The 21404-nt window shown below is 46.5% G+C and overlaps 1 protein-coding gene across 2 annotated transcripts in view; it reads left to right on the top strand.

The window, feature by feature from the left end:
* LOC126299411 (cyclin-dependent kinase 10) overlaps window positions 1-21404 on the top strand; it is a 124770-nt gene that overhangs the window by 39977 nt on the left and 63389 nt on the right. The window contains exon 1 of one of the 2 annotated variants that reach the window (XM_049991306.1): window positions 18167-18215. The exons of the other annotated variant lie outside the window; for it this stretch is intronic. The gene's annotated coding sequence lies outside the window, so the exon portion shown is untranslated. Of the gene's footprint in view, window positions 1-18166; window positions 18216-21404 lie in introns of those variants that run through there. 2 annotated transcript variants of the gene reach the window in all.

Genomic DNA, 21404 nt, shown 5'->3' with positions numbered 1-21404 from the left:
ACCGCCTGCTGTCAATAGCTCTGGCTCTGGGGATGCGGTGGAGATCCTCGCCTCTGCCGCGGATCTCGCCCTCACGGAACCCTCGGGGACCTCTCCTATGGACACAGCTGACTCTCGCTCGGTGGCGGCCGTTGACTCTGCGGCGCCGTCTGTCTCTTAGTGGACTTAACGCCCTCCCAGTCCCTTCCTGCTTCCATTCTCCAGTGGAATTGCGGCGGTTATTTCCGCCACCTGCCTGAGCTCCGGATGCTTTTGAGTGTTTCCCCTGTTCTGTGCATTGCTCTTCAGGAAACTTGGTTTCCAGCAATGCGGACCCCTGCCCTTCGCGGTTATCGGGGATACTATAAGAACCGCGCTGACTGTCATCGAGCTTCAGGTGGAGTTTGCCTCTTTGTTCGCCACTCTGTCTGTAGCTCACCAGTACCCCTTCTGACGCCTTTAGAGGCAGTCGCTGTCAGGATTGAGCTCTCGCCGGCTATTACTGTTTGCTCTGTTTACATTCCTCCATATGGGCAACTCCCCCGACATGTCTTGGCTGCGCTGCTGGCTCAACTCCCGCCGCCATTGCTGCTTCTGGGCGATTTCAATGCCCACAACCCTCTATGGGGTGGGACTGTCTCCGATGACCGTGGTCGCGCTGTGGAGCATGTGTTGGCTCAGCTCGACCTTAGCCTCTTGAACACCGGTGCTCCCACGCATTTCAGTGTGGCCCATGGCTCGTTCTCGGCCATCGATCTCTCTCTTTGCAGCCCCGGACTTCTCCCATCCCTTCACTGGAGAGTGCATCCTGACCTGTGTGGTAGTGACCATTTTCCCATCTATTTGTCACTGCCCCAGTGTCATTCTTCTGGGCGCCTGCCCCGCTGGGCTCTCAACAGGGCTGACTGGCCGGCTTTTACTTCCGCTGCCACCATTACTTCTCTCCCACAGGGTGACATTGACGAGGTGGTCCGTGTCTTGACCTCGTCAATTATTTCTGCGGCCGAGACTGCCATCCCTCGCTCTTCTGGACTCCCTCGGAGGAAGTCTGTCCCCTGGTGGTCGCCGGAGATTGCTGAGGCTATTCGCGACCGTAGGCGGGCTCTCCAGCGTCATAAGCGGCACCCGTCTCTGGAGACCCTCATCGCCTTTAAGAAGCTCCGTGGCTTGGCCCGTCGTCTTATTGCACGGCGTAAGCAGGAATGCTGGGAGAGGTACATTTCATCCTTGGGCTCCCGTGTCTCCCCGTCGCTCGTGTGGTCCCGCATCCGGCGGATTTATGGATACCAGACCCCTATGGGTGTCCCTGGAATCTCCCTGGACGGCGCTGTCTGCACGGACGCCGCCACCATTGCTGACCACCTTGCCACGCACTTTGCTACGAGCTCTGCGACTGCAACTTACCCTCCTGCCTTTCGCTCTCTAAAGGAGCGCGCCGAGCCGACGCCGTTATCGTTCCACACACGTCGTTCTGAAAAATACAATGCTCCTTTCAGCGAGAGGGAATTCCTCGCTGCCCTCGCCAATTGCCCTGATACAGCGCCAGGACCGGACTGCATCCACGCGCAGATGCTGAAGCATCTCTCCAGGGACTGCCAGAGACACATCCTCACCATCTTTAACCGCATTTGGAGCGAGGGCGTGTTCCCGTCGCAATGGCGAGAGGGTGTTATCGTTCCCATCTTGAAGCCCGGTGCGGACCCTCTGGCGGTGGACGGCTATCGCCCCATTACACTAACCAACGTTTTGTGCAAATTGCTCGAACGTGTGGTGGGGCGGCGTTTGTGTTAGGTCCTTGAGTCGCGCGGTCTCCTCGCTCCATCCCAGGGTGGCTTCCGTCAGGGCCGGTCTGCTGCGGACAATTTGGTGCGGCTGGAATCTGCTATCCGTACGGCCTTTTCCCGCCGTCAGCATCTCGTTGCTGTATTTTTTTATCTGCGGAAGGCATATGACACAACATGGAGGCATCACATCCTTGCTACGTTGCGCGAGTGGGGTCTTCGTGGTCAGCTTCCAGCTTTTCTTCAAAACTTTTTATTGCGCCGCTCTTTCCGGGTGCAAGTCGGTGCCGCCTCTAGTTCATCTTATATACAGGAAAATGGGGTCCCGCAGGGCTCGGTATTGAGCGTTTCCTTATTTCTAGTGGCCATTAATGGTCTGGCTGCAGCTGTGGGGTCGTCGGTGTCTCCTTCTTTGTATGCCGACGACTTCTGCATCTCATTTAGCTCAACGACTACGGGAGTCGCCGAACGCAGGCTGCAAGCAGCCGTTCGCAAGGCGGCATCATGGGCTCTGACTCATGGATTTCAGTTCTCTGCGGCCAAGACTCGAGTTATGCACTTCTGCAGGCGTCGGACGGTCCACCCTCATCCGGAACTTTACCTCGACGGTCACCTACTTGAAGTGGTGGACACTAGCCGCTTCTTAGGACTCGTCTTTGATGCCCGGCTCACATGGGTTCCTCATATTACTCAGCTGAAGCAAAAGTGCTGGCAGCACCTCAACGCCCTCCGCTGCCTGAGCCATGCGTCTTGGGGTGCAGATCGCAGCACGCTGTTGCGATTGTACAGAGCCCTTGTGCAGTCCAGGCTTGATTATGGGAGCCTGGCCTATGGGTCTGCATCGCCCTCAGTGTTGACGTTGTTGGACCCCATACACCACTGTGGGGTTCGGCTTGCAACTGGTGCTTTCCGTACGAGCCCCGTGGATAGTCTGCTGGTGGAGGCCGGGGTTCCCCCGCTGCGGATTCGCCGCCACCGACTGCTCGCCGACTATGCTGTCCATGTGCATTGCTCACCGGGCCATCCCAATCATCGCCTGCTTTTCCCTGCCAGGGTCCTCCCTCTGCCCGACCGGCGACCTAGGTCTGGGCTTTCCATTGCTGTCCGTGTCCAGTCCCTGCTGTCGGAACTGGGGTCGTTCCCTCTTCTGCCGCCCTTCCGGGCCTGTGCACCCACGCCTCCCTGGTGTATGACCCGTCCGTCCGTCCGCCTGGACTTGGCACGGGAACCCAAGGACTCGGTTCCGCATGTGGCCCTCCGTCACCGTTTTCTTGCGCTCGTCGCCTCGTTTTCAGGCTGTGAGCCTGTCTACACTGATGGTTCCCTGGTGGATGGTCGTCCTGCCTACGCTTTTGCCCACGCTGCCCATGTTGAACAGCGCTCCTTGCCGGCTGGCTGCAGTATTTTTACTGCAGAGCTGGTGGCCATATTGCGCGCTCTTGAGCATATGCGTTCCTGCTCAGGTACGTCCATCGTCATCTGCAGTGACTCCCTGAGCAGCCTCCAGGCTATCGACCGCTGCTATACCTCTTGTCCTCTGGTATCCTTTATTCAGGAGTCTGTTTTTGCCATTACCCGCTCTGGTCGTTCGGTGGTCTTTGTTTGGACGCCAGGTCACGTTGGCATCCCGGGGAATGAACGTGTCGACAGGCTGGCTAAAGGGGCGGTCGACGCCCCCACTTTGGCGATCGGCCTCCCGGCTCGTGATTTGCAGCTGGCGTTGCGCCGTAAGGTGCTTCAGATGTGGCGTGACGAGTGGCGTAGCCTGACTTCTCCGAATAAACTGCGGGCTGTCAAGGAGACGACCGATGTGTGGCAGTCCTCCCTGCGGGCTTCTCGCAGGGACTCTGTCATCCTGTGTCGGCTCCGCATCGGCCATACCTACCTGACGCACGGACATCTTTTGCGTCAGGAGGATCCCCCCCTGTGTCAGTGTGGGTCCCGGTTGACGGTCGCCCACATTTTGTTGGAGTGTCCCCGCCTGCGCATCCTCCGGCAGACTTTTAATCTCCCGGGCACGTTGCCTTTGGTTTTATGCGACGATGCCTCCATGGCTGACGACGTTTTAAATTTTATCCGTGGTAGTCCTTTTTATGGTTCCATTTAGGGGGGACCTGTCCCTTTCCCTTTCTGTGTATCTTGTCCTCGAGTGTCTCATTGGTTGCAGATTTTAATGTGTGTATTCGGATGGTTGACTCTTTCCCAATTTTTGTACCCATGGTCAGTCAACCAGTCTCCGACCCTCTTATTTTCTTCCGTTTCTTTCTGTCCAGTGTTCGTCTGTACTCTTCTTGTCTCTAGTGTTCGCTGACACATTGGTGTTCTTTCAGTGACTGGGGGGAGGGGCGTCTCCTCCCCCCTTGGGGTTTTACCTGTTCCGTAAATTTTGTTTCGCCGGTTTTTTGGAATGGGGGACTGATGACCTTAGCTGTTTAGTCCCCCTTAAACATCCCAACAACAACAACAACAACAACAACATAGTAAACTTTTCGAATATCACGCAGTGTGTTTCTTCCTTGCAAATATCACAATAAGTATGACCATTAGCGACATGACGGGCACTTACCCATGAAGCTGACGTATAAAGCTACAAGTAACGTAAAAATAAACTTTTTCGCCTAATTATTTCTGGAAAATAGTTTGAGAAAGGTTAAGAGCGCGCGCCTCGATTCTGTCAGCGCTGCGCAGTGCATCGCCAACCGACGCAAGCAGGGAACTTCAGTGCGTTCCAATATGCGCAGGACCTACACGGCGCGTGTTTTAACATATACGTCGCGCGTCGTGTCACTTCACACGTGCTATACACGTCTCGGTTTGCGCGTAGGCAACTGTCGGTGGAAGTAAACGCGTTATCCCGCCGTCAGCACACCTGCCCAGTCAGCACAGTGCATTCATCATGGATAGACGAAAGACATTTTTAATGGAAAATTCGTATCTTAAGTATCAAATACAGAAGAAATATTGTTCACGACGAACGAGAAAATAAATTTTGTGTCTTTTGAAAGGCGTGTTGAGGAGAATTTCATCATTTGTATGAAGAATTGAAATGGCAACCATTGCTATTCAATGGGTATGCTTGAATGTTACTTACGACGTTTGATTATGCCGTAGACACAGTAAAACCAGTTCTGGAGTTGAATTCAACCGGTACACTTCTGACAGGACTTTTTCTTTCAGAATTTCAAAAAAGACTATTTCCACAATCGTTGTAGAAGTTTATAAAGGTATGTGGACAACGTTGTTAAGAAAGCTCATGCTCGGGCCAACAGAAGATGATTTAAAAAACGAAGAAAGAAAAGGGCAGCACGATGTTTTTTCGCACATATAGCAATTCCGTAACTGTCTTGAAAATAATGATGGGAGATATATTCGCATTCAAAACTATTAAATCTGGTTCTATGTATAATTGCTACAAATCTTTCTTTTCTATTGGTTGCTTAGCTGTCACTATTGAAAATTATGAGTTTGTTCAAATGGTTCAAATGGCTCTGAGCACTATGGGACTTAACGTCTCTGGTCATCAGTCCCCTAGAACTTAGAACTCCTTAAACCTAACTAACCTAAGGACATCACACAACACCCAGCCATCACGAGGCAGAGAAAATCCCTGACCCCGCCGGCAATCGAACCCGGGAACCCGGGCGTGGGAAGCGAGATTGCTACCGCACGACCACGAGATGCGGGCTATAAGTTTGTTGTGGTGAATGTTGGCTTCTATGGCAATGAGAACGACGCAGATGTTTTTGGTCACTTCTTATTCCGACATGCAATAAAAATGGGAAGTTTAAAAATACGTTAAGAAGAATTTTTGCAGGGATACACTATCAAGTGTCCATATGTTTCCCTAGGGGATGCAGCATTTCCTCTAAAGGAATATTTAATAAGGCCATTTCCAGAAAGAACAATGAATGTAAGTGACTAAATGTGGATACAACAACCATCTTGGCCAAGGTTGGTGATGTAGTTCTTTTGGGTCTGCAAATTGATTTCGTGATGATGTTACAAACTTTCAAGGATGATGGGGACCTTTGTCCGGAAACTACCGAGTCAAAAGTTATAAGCAGAAAATCTTTCTGAAGCCTCTGGCAGTGCATCTCTTCTACTGCAGGCTCTTTGCCTTCCATATTATGGGAGGATGTAATACGGACAAAAATAAGAAAACAAAATCGTGCAGTAAACATAGGACTCTAAAATGCGTACCGTAAGAGATATGGGCACAAGAGATGTGTTTCACAGTAACAAAGATGAGCAAGTGCTTATACCTCTTAAAGTAAGCACTTTAGGACCCATATTTAATGGACATAGGTGTCTTCATTGGTCCATACCGCCTCCACTTAAAATGTGGAAAGCAAAGAGCTTGCAGTAGAAGAGGTGCACTGTCAGGGCTATCAGAGCGCTTTTCGCTAATAACTTTCCACTCTGTCGTTTGCACAGAAAGTGGTTCAAATGGCTCTGAGCACTATGGGACTTAACTACTGTGGTCATCAGTCCCCTAGAACTTAGAACTACTTCAACCTAACTAACTAAGGACATCACACACATCCATGCCCGAGACAGGATTCAAACCTGCGACCGTAGCAGTCGCGCGGTTCCGGACTGCGCGCCTAGAACCGCTAGACCACCGCGGCCGGCCGTTTGCACAGAATAACGACAATGTTTACAGATGCGGAGTTGGCAGATGCCCATTTGATGTATGGATTAGCACGGGGCAATCAATAGCCGTGGCGCGGTACGTTTGTATCGAGACAGATTTCCAGAACTAAGGTGTCCCGACAGGAAGACGTTCGAAGCAATTGATCGGCGTCTCAGGGAGCATGGAACATTCCAGCCTATGACTCGCGACTGGGGAAGATCTAGAACGTTGAGGCAATTCTTCGTGCAGTTGACGATAACCCTAATGTCAGCATCAGAGAAGTTGCTGCTGTGCAAGGTAACGTTGACAACGTCACTGTATGGAGAGTGCTACGGGAGAACCAGTTGTTTCCGTACCATGTACAGCGTGTGCAGGCACTATCAGCAGCTGATTGGCCTCCACGGGTACACTTCTGCGAATGGTTCATCCAACAATGTGTCAATCCTCATTTCAGTGCAAATGTTCTCTTTACGGATGAGGCTTCATACTAACGTGATCAAATTGTAAATTTTCACAATCAACATGCGTGGGCTGACGAAAATCTGCACGCAATCGTGCAATCACGTCATCAACACAGATTTTCTATGAACGTTTGGGCAGGCATTGTTGGTGATGTCTTGATTGGGCCCCATGTTCTTCCACCTGCGCTCAATGGAGCACGTTATCATGATTTCATACGGGATACTCTACTTGTGCTGCTAGAACGTGTGCCTTTACAAGTACGACACACCATGTGATTCATGCACGATGGAGCTCCTGCACATTTCAGTCGAAGTGTTCGTACGATTCTCAACAACAGATTCAGTGACCGTTGGATTGGTAGAGGCGGATCAATTCCATGGCCTCCACGCTCTTCCTGACCTCAACCCTCTTGACTTTCATTTATGGGGGCATTTGAAAGCTCTTGTCTACGCAACCCCTGTACCAAATGTAGAGACTCTTCGTGCTCGTATTGTGGACGGCTATGATACAATGCGCCATTCTCCAGGGCTGCATCAGCGCATCAGGGATTCCATGCGACGGAGGGTGGATGCATGTATGCTCGCTAACGGAGGACATTTTGAACTTTTCCTGCAACAAAGTGTTTGAAGTCACGCTGGTACGTTCTGTTGCTGTGTGTTTCCATTCCATGATTAATGTGATTTGAAGAGAAGTAATAAAATGAGCTCTAACATGGAATGTAAGCGTTTCCGGACACATGTCCACATAACATATTTTCTTTCTTCGTGTGTGAGGAATGTTTCCTGAAAGTTTGGCCGTACCTTTTTGTAACACTAATATATATATATGAACCATTTTCAACACCTTATGTGCTCACAGCTGTGTAGCTCATTCTTGTACTTCTTTGTAAGTATTGATTTAACGGCTGCCCATTGTGCGTGTAATTCTTCTGTGGCATTTCATATCGTAAATGTAGCTTTTCCTTTTTAACATGGTTTTGTTCCGATGATGATGTATTGAAACATGTCAATAAACAAAATTGCGATCAAGGCTTTTCTCAATGAAGTGCCAATTTTATTTCTCTTGTCCCACAATACAAATGTTCTACAGGCTGTTCCAAAAACCCATTGCTTCCCCTCTAGATTGCTTACATCCGTACGATATGTTCTTTTAATATGGTTCTGATTTTAAGATGGTGTACCATCAGATTACCACCGTTTGCTGCACGTGATCTGTGTGCAATCCAGCATTTTCATGGCGCAAAATTATTCCCGTAGCCGCGCAGAGAAGTCGCGTCAGTTCTCCGAGTCTTGATCATTCAATTCATTCCCAAACTAAAGTCTGAACAGTTGTAGATTTATGTCTGTTCGCATATGGCGCCGTTAAGTCGTTTCCCGTGGTCGCTCGCGTGGCGACTATTCTGGCCAACGCTCAACTGATGCTGCAACTTCCACACGTGTGTCTGCTCTTCTCGGTTTTCCAAACTGTGGTCTATCTTTTGCGGAACCAGTTTCCAACGGATTCTTCTCCCAATGTAATATAGTTGGTTTCGGTGCTGCAGCCATGTTAATTCTAATGGTGAACTCATTTCGAATCTCTCTGTGTTTTCTGAGGGTTGATGGACACAGGAACTCAAGACGATTCGCTGTTTCAGGGTGTAATTCGATTCACCAGCCATTCTTCTCACAAATCAGTATCACCTGCAACAAGAAAAAGCAATTACACTGAAGCGCCAAAGAAACTGGTATAGGCAAGGATATTCAGATGCGATCGGCAACGCCGGTATAAGACGACAAGTGTCAAGCGCAGTTGTTAGATCGGTTACTGCTGCTACAATGGTAGGTTATATAGATCTAAGTGAGTTTGAAGGTGGTGTTATAGTCGGCGCACGAGCGATTGGACACAGCATCTCCGGTTAACAATGCAGATTAAAGTGCTCGGCCATCATCAAATGTGAGCATGTGAACCTTTCAACGAAAGATCATCGATATGGGCTTTCGGAGCCGGAGGTCCACTCGTATACCCTTGATGACAGCACGACACAAAGATATCCGCCTTGCCTGGACCCGTCAACACCAACATAAGAGTGTTAATGACTGGAAACCTGTTGTCTGGTCGGACGAGTCTCGTTTCAAACTGTATCGAGCGGATGGACGTGTACGGGAATGGAGACAACCTCATGAATCCATCTACATCTACATGGTTACCCTGCAGTTCACACTTAAGTGTCTGGCAGAGGGTTCATCGAACCATTTTCATACTACTTCTCTACCATTCCACTCTCGAATGGCGCGAGGGAAAAAGGAACACCTAAATCTTTCCGTTCGAGCTCTGATTGCTCTTATTTTATTATGATGATCATTTCTCCCTACGTAGGTGGGTGTCAACAAAATATTTATGCATTCGGAAGAGAAAGTTGGTGAATGAAATTTCGTAAATATATCTCGCCGCAAAGAAAACTGCCTTTATTTCAATGACTGCCTCCCCAACTCGCGTATCATATCAGTGACACTGTCACCCCTATTGTGCGAGAACACGAAACGAGATACCCTTCTTTGCACTTTTTCGATGTCCTCCGTCATTCCTACCTGGTAAAGATCCCAGACCGCGCAGCAATATTCCAGCAGAGGACGGACAACTGTAATATAGGCAGTCTCTTTAGTGGGTTTGTCGCATCTTCATCTGCCAATAAAACGCAGTCTTTGTTTCGCCTTCCCCACAATATTATCTATGTGGTCTTTCCAATTTAAGTTGCTCGTAGTTGTACATCCTAGATATCTAGTCGAATTGACAGCCCTTATGCTTGTGCGATTTATCGTATACCCAAAATTTATTGGATTTCTTTTAGTACCCATGTGGATGACCTTGTACTTTTCTTTGTTTAGTGCTAATTGCCACTTTTCGCACCATACAGAAATTCTGTCTAGATCATTTTGCAATTGCAATTGATCGTCTGATAATTTTACTAGACGGTAAATAACAGCGTCATCTGCGAACAATCTAAGGGGGCTGCTCAGATCATTTATATAAATCAGCCGGCCGGTGTGGCCGAGCGGTTCTAGGCGCTTCAGTCTGGAACCGCGCGACTGCCACAGTCTCAGGTTCGAATCCTGCCTCGGGCATGGATATGTGTGATGTCCTTAGGTTAGTTCGGTTTAAGTAGTTTTAAGTTCTAGGGGACATCAGATGTTAAATCCCATAGTGCTCAGAGCCATGTGAACCATTTATATAAATCAGGAACAGCAGAGGGGCTATGACACTACCTTGCGTTCGCCAGATATCACTTCTGCTCTACTCGGTGATTTACCGTCTATCACTACGAACTGTGATCTCTGTGAGAGGAAATCACGAATCCAGTCACAAAGCTGAGACGATACTCCATATGCACGCAATTTGATTAGCAGTCGCTTCTGAGGAAGGGTATCAAAAGCTTTCTGGAAATCTAGGAATATGGAATCGATCTGAGATCCCTTGTCGACAGTACTCATTACTTCATGGGAATAAAGAGCTAGCTGTGTTGCACAAGAACGATATTTTCTGAGTCTGTGTTGGTTATGTATCAATAAGTAATTTTCTTGAAGGTGATTCATAATGTTAGAGTACAGTATATGCTCCGAAATCCTACTGCAAATTGAGTTTCAAATGGCTCTGAGCACTATGCGACTTAACTTCTGAGGTCATCAGTCGCTTAGAACTTAGAACTAATTAAACCTAACTAACCTAAGGACATCACACACATCCGTGCCCGAGGCAGGATTCGAACCTGCGACCTTAGCGGTCGCTCGGTTCCACACTGTAGCGCCCAGAACCGCAAATTGAGGTCAGTGATGTGGGTCTGTAATTCAATGGGTTACTCGTATTTCCTTTCTTGAATATTGGTGTGACCTGTGCTACTGTTCAGTCTTTAGGAACTGCCATTTCGTCAAGTGAGCTGTTATATATGATTTATAAGAAATGCGCTGTTGTGTCTCCATACTCTGAGAGGGACCTGATTGATATACCATCTGGACCGGAAGGTTTGCCTTTCTTAAGTGATTTGTTTCGCAACACCTAACATATCTACTTTTATGTCACTCATGCTAACAGCTGTTCTGAATTCGAATTTTGGAATATTTACTTCGTCTTCTTTCGTAAATGAATTGCGGAAAACTATTTAGTAACTCCGCTTTAGTGGCACCATCATCGGCAACATTTCCATCGCTATCGCGCAGTGACGGTATTTAATGTTTTTGCCGTTGGTGGACTTTACATACGACCAGAATCTCTTCGGGTTTTCTACAATATTTAAGAGACAATATTTCATTGTAGAAAGTATTAAATGCACATCTCGCATTGACGTCCGTACTAAATTTCGAGCTTCCGTGAGACTTATCCAGTCTTGGGGATTTTGCGTTCTTCTGAATTTGGCATGCTTTTTTCGTTGCTTCTGCAACAGTGTTCTGACGTATTTTGTGTACAATGGTGGATCTCTTATTAACTTACGCGGTATGAGTCTATCTATTGCTGTCGATACTGTATTTGTGAATCTGAGCCATATCTGGTCTACACTTACATAATTAGCTTGGAAGGAATGGAGACACTATTTTAGGAAGGCGTCATGCGAATTTTTATTTGCTGTTTAAATATATATATTTTGCGTTTATTTTTAGTGGTTTTTGTTGATATGGTTTTGAGCCTCGCTACAATGACCTTGTTTTCATTAATCTCTGTATCCGTCATGAGGCTCTCTATTAGATCAGGATTATTTGTAGCTAAGAGGTCAAGTGTGGACCCGGCATGTCAGCAGAGGACTGTTCAAGCTGGCGGAGGCTCTTTAATGGTGTGGGGCGTGTGCAATTGGAGTGATGTGGGACCCCTGATACATCTAGATACGACTCTTGACAGGTGACACGTACGTAAGCACCCTGTCTGGTCACATGCATCCATTCATGTCCATTCCAGCAGGACAGTGCGACGTCCCACACGTCCAGAATTGTTACAGGCTGGCTCCAGGAACACTCTTCTGAGTTTAAACACTCCTACTGGCCACCAAACTCCCCAGACATGAATATTATTGAGCATATCTGGGATGCCTTGCAACGTGCTGTTCAGAGAGATCACAACCCCTCGTACTCTTACGACGGCCCTGCAGGATTCATTGCCCCCGGCACTACAGACCTTAGTCGAGTCCAAGCCACGTCGTGTTGCGGCACCTCTGCGTGCTCGCGGGGGCCCTACACGATACTAGGCAGGTGTACCAGTTCCTTTGGCTCTTAAGTGTAGTACACTGTTAGATGAGGCGGGGTGGGGGGTGGGGGGAATGGTACTTGTGGTACAGCCTGTAAAACAGATTTTATCAAAATTTAAGACATTTTAAGTTGAACCACAAACCGGGTCCAATTCGGAAACTATCAAAGCAACTGATCGCGTTCGCTTCGCCGCATCGCGCGTCGCACAGTGCCACGCGCATGTGCACTCGCGTAGGACAATTTAACTGCTGGCCATTGTTTGGTATTATTGCGCAGTCGCCGTACCGCGCTGCGTTCGAAACAGTTTGCTCACGTAGGGCGCGCACCCCACCCCATCATCATACTCTTTGCGAGATTTATCCTGTATTTTTTCACCCCTTCAATGAATAATTTCACGCTCAAACCGGAAGCATTAGTGGCAGGCTGACGGCAGCTGTTGCTGGGGTTGCGAACACTCGTGCACTTCTCCATTCAACAACAAACCTGATCCTTCGCGGTGATCGGCAGCGGCTGGCAGGAACGCGACGATTTCGCAACGTCACTGCCGTAGTGTGCGAGCCTCAATTGTTTCATATACACTGCTGAAACGCGTGAGACGATAACGATGCGAACTCGCGATAATAAATTCGTCCAATGCATCGAGCCTAAGGGCTTCTCAGAGAAACTCAGTGTAGTCGAAATAACCTGCCAACAAAATGCCCACCAACTTGTTTTCAAGGTTGTTTAGAGTACGCATCAGAAGTTTCGATGGGAAACCAAAAAAAAAGTTCAAATGTGTGTGAAATCTTATGGGACTTCAATGCTAAGGTCATCAGTCCCTAAGCTTACACACTATTTAACCTAAAGGACACACACACACACACACACACACACACACACACACACACACACACATGCCCGAGGGTGGACTCGAACCTACTTCGGGACCAGCCGCACAGTCCATGAGTGCAGCGCCCGAGACCGCTCGGCTAATGCCGCGCGGCCTATGGGAAACCCTTGCAAATCGTCGGTATGTTCCGCTCTCGCCCCTTAGCGATTTCCATGTTTTTGAAGCCCTGAAGAAAGCCATTTGTGACCGTTGACGTGCTTCGGACAAAGAGGTGCACACCTGGGTACAATCGTGGTTCCAGAAGCAACTCTCCCCAGTCTAGAACTTTCAGAGCATTATGGGTAGGGACCTTAGCAGCTCTCACACAACGGAAATATCTTAGACATTCTAGCTACAAACACATCCGACCGTATCGACAATGTCAGTATACACTCCTGGAAATTGAAATAAGAACACCATGAATTCATTGTCCCAGGAAGGGGAAACTTTATTGACACATTCCTGGGGTCAGATACATCACATGATCACACTGACAGAACCACAGGCACATAGACACAGGCAACAGAGCATGCACAATGTCGGCACTAGTACAGTGTATATCCACCTTTCGCAGCAATGCAGACTGCTATTCTCCCATGGAGACGATCGTAGAGATGCTGGATGTAGTCCTGTGGAACGGCTTCCCATGCCATTTCCACCTGGCGCCTCAGTTGGACCAGCATTCGTGCTGGACGTGCAGACCGCGTGAGACAACGCTTCATCCAGTCCCAAACATGCTCAATGGGGGACAGCTCCGGAGATCATGCGGGCCAGGGTAGTTGACTTACACCTTCTAGAGCACGTTGGGTGGCACGGGATACATGCGGACGTGCATTGTCCTGTTGGAACAGCAAGTTCCCTTGCTGGTCTAGGAATGGTAGAACGATGGGTTCAATGACGGTTTGGATGTACCGTGCACTATCCAGTGTCCCCTCGACAATCACCAGAGGTGTACGGCCAGTGTAGGAGATCGCTCCCCACACCATGATGCCGGGTGTTGGCCCTGTGTGCCTCGGTCGTATGCAGTCCTGATTGTGGCGCTCACCTGCACGGCGCCAAACATGCATACGACCATCATTGGCACCAAGGCAGAGGCGACTCTCATCGCTGAAGACGACATGTCTCCATTCGTCACTCCATTCACGCCTGTCGCGACACCACTGGAGGCGGGCTGCACGATGTTGGGACGTGAGCGGAAGACGGCCTAACGGTGTGCGGGACCGTAGCCCAGCTTCATGGAGACGGTTGCGAATGGTCCTTGCCGATACCCCAGGAGCAACAGTGTCCCTAATTTGCTGGGAAGTGGCGGTGCGGTCCCCTACGGCACTGCGTAGGATCCTACGGTCTTGGCGTGCAACCGTGTGTCGCTGCGGTCCAGTCCCAGGTCGACGGGCACGTGCAACTTCCGCCGACCACTGGCGACAACATCGATGTACTGTGGAGACCTCACGCCCCACGTGTTGAGCAATTCGACGGTACGTCCACCCGACCTCCCGCATGCCCACTATACGCCCTCGCTCAAAGTCCGTCAACTGCACATACGGTTCACGTCCACGCTGTCGCGGCATGCTACCAGTTTTAAAGACTGCGATGGAGCTCCGTATGCCACGGCAAACTGGCTGACACTGACGGCGGCGGTGCACAAATGCTGCGCAGCTGCGCCATTCGACGGCCAACACCGCGGTTCCTGGTGTGTCCGCTATGCCGTGCGTGTGATCATTGCTTGTACAGCCCTCTCGCAGTGTCCGGAGCAAGTATGGTGGGTCTGACACACCGGTGTCAATGTGTTCTTTTTTCCATTTCCAGGAGTGTAGAAATGGGGATTAGTAATCGTGATGTCATTATAGCAGCTATGACTACGAAAGTTAATAAATCAGTCAAGAAAGCTCGGAGAATGTTTCTGCTAGATAGAGGAGATAAGCAGTTATTAGTATCTTGCTTAGACAGTTGGAAATGCCGTGTCGTTAGGGCCTCCCGTCAGGTTGACCGTTCACCTGTTGCAAGTCTTTCGAGTTGACGCCACTTTGGCGACTTGTGTGTCGATGGAGATGAAATGATGATAAGGACAACACAACACCCACTCCCTAAGCAGAGAAAATCTCTGACCCAGCCGAGAATCGAACCCGGGCCCTGAGGATTGACATTCTGTCGCGCTGACCACTCAGCTACTGGGGGCAGACGCTTAGACAGTGAACTGACATCACATAGTTCCAGTAAGGTGGATGTTGAGGAATTATGGGCAAAGTTTAAGCAGATTGTAAATCGTAGTCTGGAGAGTTACATGCCTAGTAAGTGAATGAAGCATGTAAAAGACCCACTATGTTTTAATAACGAAATTTGGCAGATGCTGAGGAAGCAGAGGCTGTGGCACTTTCAGTTCAAAAGGGAACACATAAATGACAACAAGCGAACGTTAGTAGAGATTAAGCTATGCACAAAGCACACAACTACCACCATCACACCTTAGCAAAAGATCTGGCAGAGAACCCAAGAAAATTCTGGTTGGAGGTAAAATCGCTATGTGGGTCTGAGGCTTCCATTCGGTCCCTTGTTGACCAGTCTGGTGTGGCAGTTGAAGATAGAAAAACGAAAGCCGATGTTTTAAATTTCACATTCAAGAAATTGATCACGCATGAGAATTGTACAAACATATCGCCATTTGACCATCGGACAGACTCCCGTATGGAAGATATAGTAATAAGCGTGCCTGACATAGAGAACCAACTGAAAGATTTGAAAGCAAATAAATCACCAGTTCTGGATGGAATCCCAGTTTGATTTTACAAAGAGTACTCTATGGCATTGTCCCTTATCTAACTAGCATTTATTGTGAATCTCTCACCCAGCACCAAGTCCGAAGCGACTGGAAAAATCACAGGTGACTGCGGTATATAAAAAAAACGTAAAAGAACATACCCACAATATTACAGACCAATATCCCTAACTTCTGCTTGCTGCAGTATCCTTGAACATATTCTCAATTCAAATATAATAAACTTTCTTGAGACTGAGAGGCTTACATCCACGAATCAGAATCGTTTTAGAAAGCATTACTTGTGCAAAACTCAGCTTGCCCTTTCCTCACTTGATATACTGAGAACTATGGATGAAGGGCAACAGGCAAATTCCATATTTATAGACTTCCAGAAAGCATTTGACACAGTGCCCGATTCCAGGGCAGGAGTGCCCCAGGGAAGCGTGATAGGACCTCAGTTGTCCTCTGTATACATAAATGATTTGACGGACAGGGTGTGCAGCAATTTGTGGTTGTTTGCTGATGATGCTGTGGTGTATGATAAGATGTCAAAATTGAGTGACAGCAGGAAGATAGGAGACAACATAGACAAAATTTCCAGTTGGCATGATGAATGGCAGCTAGCCCTAAATCTGGAAAAACGTAAGTTAATGCAGATGAGAAGCAAGATCAAACCTGTAATGTTCAGATACAGTATTACTTGTGTCCTGCTTGACACAGTCATGTCATTTAAATATATGGGCATAATGTTTCATAGAGATATGAGATGGAACGAGCTTTTGAGAACTGTGGTATGGAAGGCAAGTGGTTGCCTTTGGTGTGTTGAGAAAATTGGAGGAAAGAGTGGTCCCCTGTAAAGGAGACGGCATATAAGATGTCAGTGCGACCCATTCTTGGGTACTGCTTGAGTCTTTGGGATTCATACCATGTCAGATTGAAGGAATACATCGAAGCAATTCAGTGGCAGACTACTAGACTTGTTATTGGGAGGTTCAAATAACACGTGTTACGGAGATGCTTCAGTAGCTCAGATGGGAATCCCTGGAGGGAAGGCAACATTGAAGCTGACTGCCAAATAATTCTACTGCCGCCAACATACATTGCACGTAAGGACCATGAAGATAAGATACGAGAAATTAGGGCTCATATGGAGGTGTACAGACAGTTGTTTTTTCCATGCTTTGTTTGTGAGTGGAACACGAAGTGAAATGACAAGTAGTGATACAAGGTACCCTCCGCCACACACCGTAAAGTGACTTGGAGAGTATCTATGTAGGTGTAGATGCATAGAAAAGAATAAAGAAGTGTTTGTAGCCATTATAGATCTTGAAAAGGCCTTTGACAGAGTGCAGAGGGATAAGCTGATGTATACGTTGAAGGGGAAGGGAGTAAAGTGTAAGGAGAGAAGACTGTCTGCAAATCTGTACTCGAACCAAAAGGCAAGGGTACATATTACAATGATACCGAGGAACAACTAGACTGGGATAGAGGGCAGACAGGGCTGTTATCTCTTGCTGCTCCTATTTAACACTTATTTGAAGGAAATACTGAAGAGGTATTTGGATAGGAAAAGAGGCATCAGGGAAGGTGGACTGAAAATATATGATAGATTTGCAGATGACATGGTGATTATTGCAGAAAATGAAGAGATCCAATGCTAAATGACCTTAATGAGCATGTGTAGCATATGGTATGAAAATAAACAAACAAAAAAACAAAAACAAAGTAAAGATGAGCAAAGTATTAAATAAAGTCATAAACCATAAAGCCGATGAGATCAGACAAGCTTTTGTGAAGTTGAATTGGGGAAGATACACATTGTCAACAGGACATCAAAGTCAGAATGGCGCTGGTAAAAGAGACATTTCAAAAGCAGAAAAGACTCTTAGGTAGTGGGTTGAACACAGAATTAAGAAAGCAACAAGTGAAGTCCGTGATACAGAGTGCGGCCTTGTGAAATGTGGATATGGTGCAAAATGAAGAAGAGCAGCTGGACTGATGAAGTCAGGAATGAGTATGTACTGAGAAGAGTTGTAGATCAGAGGGTGTTGCTGACAGTGAAGAATAGGAGATAAACTGGATAGGACGTAATTTGAGATGAGTGCTTTCGAGTAGATTTAATTGCAGAATTTATTCTGGGGAAAAGAGGGGATGGCGGAAGAAAATACCAGATGTTGGACGATGTCAGTAGACCACAAGGAGGATATCAAAGAATGAAAAGGAAAGCAAAGAAAAGAGAAGCGTAGAGGGCTATGGAGTCTAAACTTGCTGCAAGGCAAATGACCAAGTACTTTAAGTTTTTCTTCATGTAAGGCTGTGGGTAATCATAACCCTAAACTGAAATCTCATTAAGATTGTATTTCCTGTGGCACTAATATGTGGTAGGGTCCTCTGTTGTATCTGTCCATGTCTCTTTTTCCAGAATGCCATGGAACATCCTGTCTTCTAGGAGTAATAAATTCTGTTTTACTTTTAGATGAGACCGAGTGAGGTGGCGCCATGGTTACCACAATAAACTCACATTAGCGAGGTGAGGGATTCAAAACCCTGTCTGTCCACCTAGCTGTAAGTTTTCCACAGTTTCCCTAAAGAAAGTAAGATGAAGATCGGAGTGTTTCCTTTCAAAAGACAGCGCACAATTTCCCCGCCTTACTGGTCCAACCAAAGCTTATACTCTGTCTCTAAAGACTTTATTGTCGATTTCCTATTTTGAGTAGAGTACCCCTCGTAAAATGTAATAAGTCTTTTTTTACAGGTAATGATTTTGCGTGGCTCAATGGTCTGCTTCAAGTCTTTCCATTGGACCCCATTTTGGCGATTTGCATGTCCCTAACCTACCCCACGCATCATTCCTGATGATTTTTCACATCATTTTGAGGTGAAGGTTTGGTTAAAGCCTGACTAAAACATTCTGTGGCTTCCAGGCATGAGCTTTACCAGTAGATCACCAGTCCCTTCATTTGCCACAGTTCAACAAGATGCCCAGATCTAAGAAAAACCAAGATACACTTATGTCTTCCTGTTGTTCACGTGGTCAGCTGTAAAACCGACTTGATGCATCTCTTTATGCTAGTCTATCTTGTACAAGCCTCTTCATCTCGGCATAACTGCTGTGACCCACATCCACTGGAACCAACTTACTGTAGCAAACCCTTTCCCCTAAAATCCCCCTCCCTCCTTGTTACACATCTCTCCTTACAAAATTAATTATTTCTTGATGCCTCAAGATGTGCATGTGCCCACGAAAATCAGAAGGCTGACGCCTTTTGTATTTGGCGCTCTTCATCTAAGTGATCGGTGCCATTCACCATCTCAAGCTTCAGCCTGCTACTACCTATCTGAAACAGTAGAATAGAACATGAGAAACGTTTCTAGAGTCTTGCTAGACTCACTTGACAATGTGCCAGCTCACTAAGTAGTCCTCATTAAGGCTTCTATTCAACAATAGAGCTGCACAGAATGCCTCATCATATGTATAATGCTGATATGGCAAAATTCAAAGCCTAGTTTTGCGGATGCAAAACTTGAAAATAATGAAGACATTCATGAAGATATTACACAGCAGATTTTTGGCAAAACCAAGTATTGTTTCACTTTATGAGAAATATTTTCCAATGAAAGGAATGTACGCTGACAGTTAACAGTTTCATACTTAAATTTGTTTTCATTCATGTCAAGGATGCCCTGCCCTCATTTTTGTAGTTACAACAGTTCCCAAATACAGCATTGTAGCAAACCAGCTGCAGCGGCTTCCCCCCTTTTTTCCATACATGTGTACCAAAAAGAATTGTATCCTTTAATGTAACACCGAAACACTTAATTCTGGTTTATGAATCATATTATCGTTTCTAGTAGGATGAGATTTTGGATGTTCTATGTCTTTTAATGTAGTCTTCCCAAATCACAGTGCACTCGGGGGTGTTATTCCAATACATCCACAAAATTAACACAGTCAACGTTTTACAAATCTTTAGAATATCAGTAGAACATTTTCGCTTCTTCATTACTTGAGGTCAAAATTTTATCAACTGGGAATGTTCTTCAGCTGTGGGACCTAATGGAAATTCCGTTCACTGAGCAAACATTTGAGCAAATGTTTCCTCTACTCATGTAACAGAATATGATAATGGTAGTGTTTTATTTGAAAACAATAAAAAAAAACTTCTGTACTTCTAGTTTTAACTGATAGTCTAATCACTGTCAGAGGTTTTTGCATATTAAAATTGTGTAATATAGACAATATGAGTAAAAACAGTGAATACAGCATATACTTTTCCAGGTAAAGTATGTCTGAGGACCATTATTGTTTGCACTGTGTATAAATGATTCAGTAGAAAGCATCGGATGCTCTTTAAGACTGTTCGCAGATGATGCCGTTGTCTGTAAAGAAGTAGCAATGCCAGAAGACAGTACTGATTTGCAGAGTAACCTGCAAAGGATTGATGAATGGTGCAGGCTCTGGCTGTTGAGCCTGAATGTAAATAAATGTAGTTTATTGCACATACAAAGGAAAAGATAGTCAGAAAGTGAATACTTTATAACTACACTGTCGATGAGAAACTACTAGAAACTGTATCTACAGTAAAATTTCTAGGAGTAACTATACACAGCGACTTTAATTGGAATGACCACACAAAACAAATAGTAGGAAAACAGATACCAGATTGAGACTCATAGGAAGAATCTTTCAGGAAATGTAAATCATCAATCGGGGGGGGGGGGGGGGGGGGGGAGGGGGGGGGTAGAGAGAGAGAGAGAGAGAGAGAGAGAGAGAGAAGATCCAATGGAGAGTGGCACGTTTCATCGCAGATTCATTTAGTTGGCACAAGAGTGTTACGATGTTCAACAAACTGAGTTGTCAGTCATTACAAGAGAGTTGTTGTATGTAATAAAGAGGTTTACCATTCAGAGAGTACTTTCCTGGAAGAGTCAGACAAGATATTACTTTTTCCCACATACATCTTGTGTGATGACCACAACGAGAAAATTCAAGAAATTAGAGCCAATAATAGAAGCTTATCGTTGATCATTCTTACCACACACTATTTGTGACTGGAACAGAGTAGGGGGATCAGTTAGTGGTACCAGAAGTACCCTCCACCATACACCATTAGGTGGCTTGAAGAGTATGGTGTAGACATAGATGGCTTTACAAAACCAAAACTGGTTGTGTATCCACAAGGATTAGTTATGTGGACTGTTTTCCAATGATACTGGTACTCCATTACCACACATTGCTGCATATCCCACTATGTCTCAAATGCGGTAAGCAGTCCAACTTCGTTACAGCGTTTTAGATGCTGCTTGCTATATTTGATGTGCTGTTGGCCATTCACAATACCCCTTCCATCGTCTTCATTATTTAGACAGCTTTTATATGGTGGATACATGCCTGTATACAGAAATTTCACATAGAGCTTTAGTTTTCCAGATAAACACTTACGTTCTCAGAATTTATGTATTGGCAGTTAGTGGATATTTTATCTTGACCTTGTGAACGTTTTTTTTCCTGACCCTTATCTTTTAACCATTGGTAATTGCGTTTAAATATACAATAGAGCATCGATTATGTAAATACCAATCATCCTAAATATTGGTACAGTGTAAACATTCCAGCTGGCAAATTTTAATTTTTGTTTGTGCCATTTAGAAGTTCTGCTGGCACTTGGCTGGCCAATTTGGCAATTTCCTCCTGCCTGCCCAACATCGCACATGTTGT

This window comes from Schistocerca gregaria, chromosome X (genome assembly GCF_023897955.1).
Source record: "Schistocerca gregaria isolate iqSchGreg1 chromosome X, iqSchGreg1.2, whole genome shotgun sequence".
Lineage (NCBI taxonomy): Eukaryota > Metazoa > Arthropoda > Insecta > Orthoptera > Acrididae > Schistocerca > Schistocerca gregaria.
Note: the sequence above shows the minus strand (reverse complement) of the source record. Positions and strands in the feature narration are given on the sequence as shown.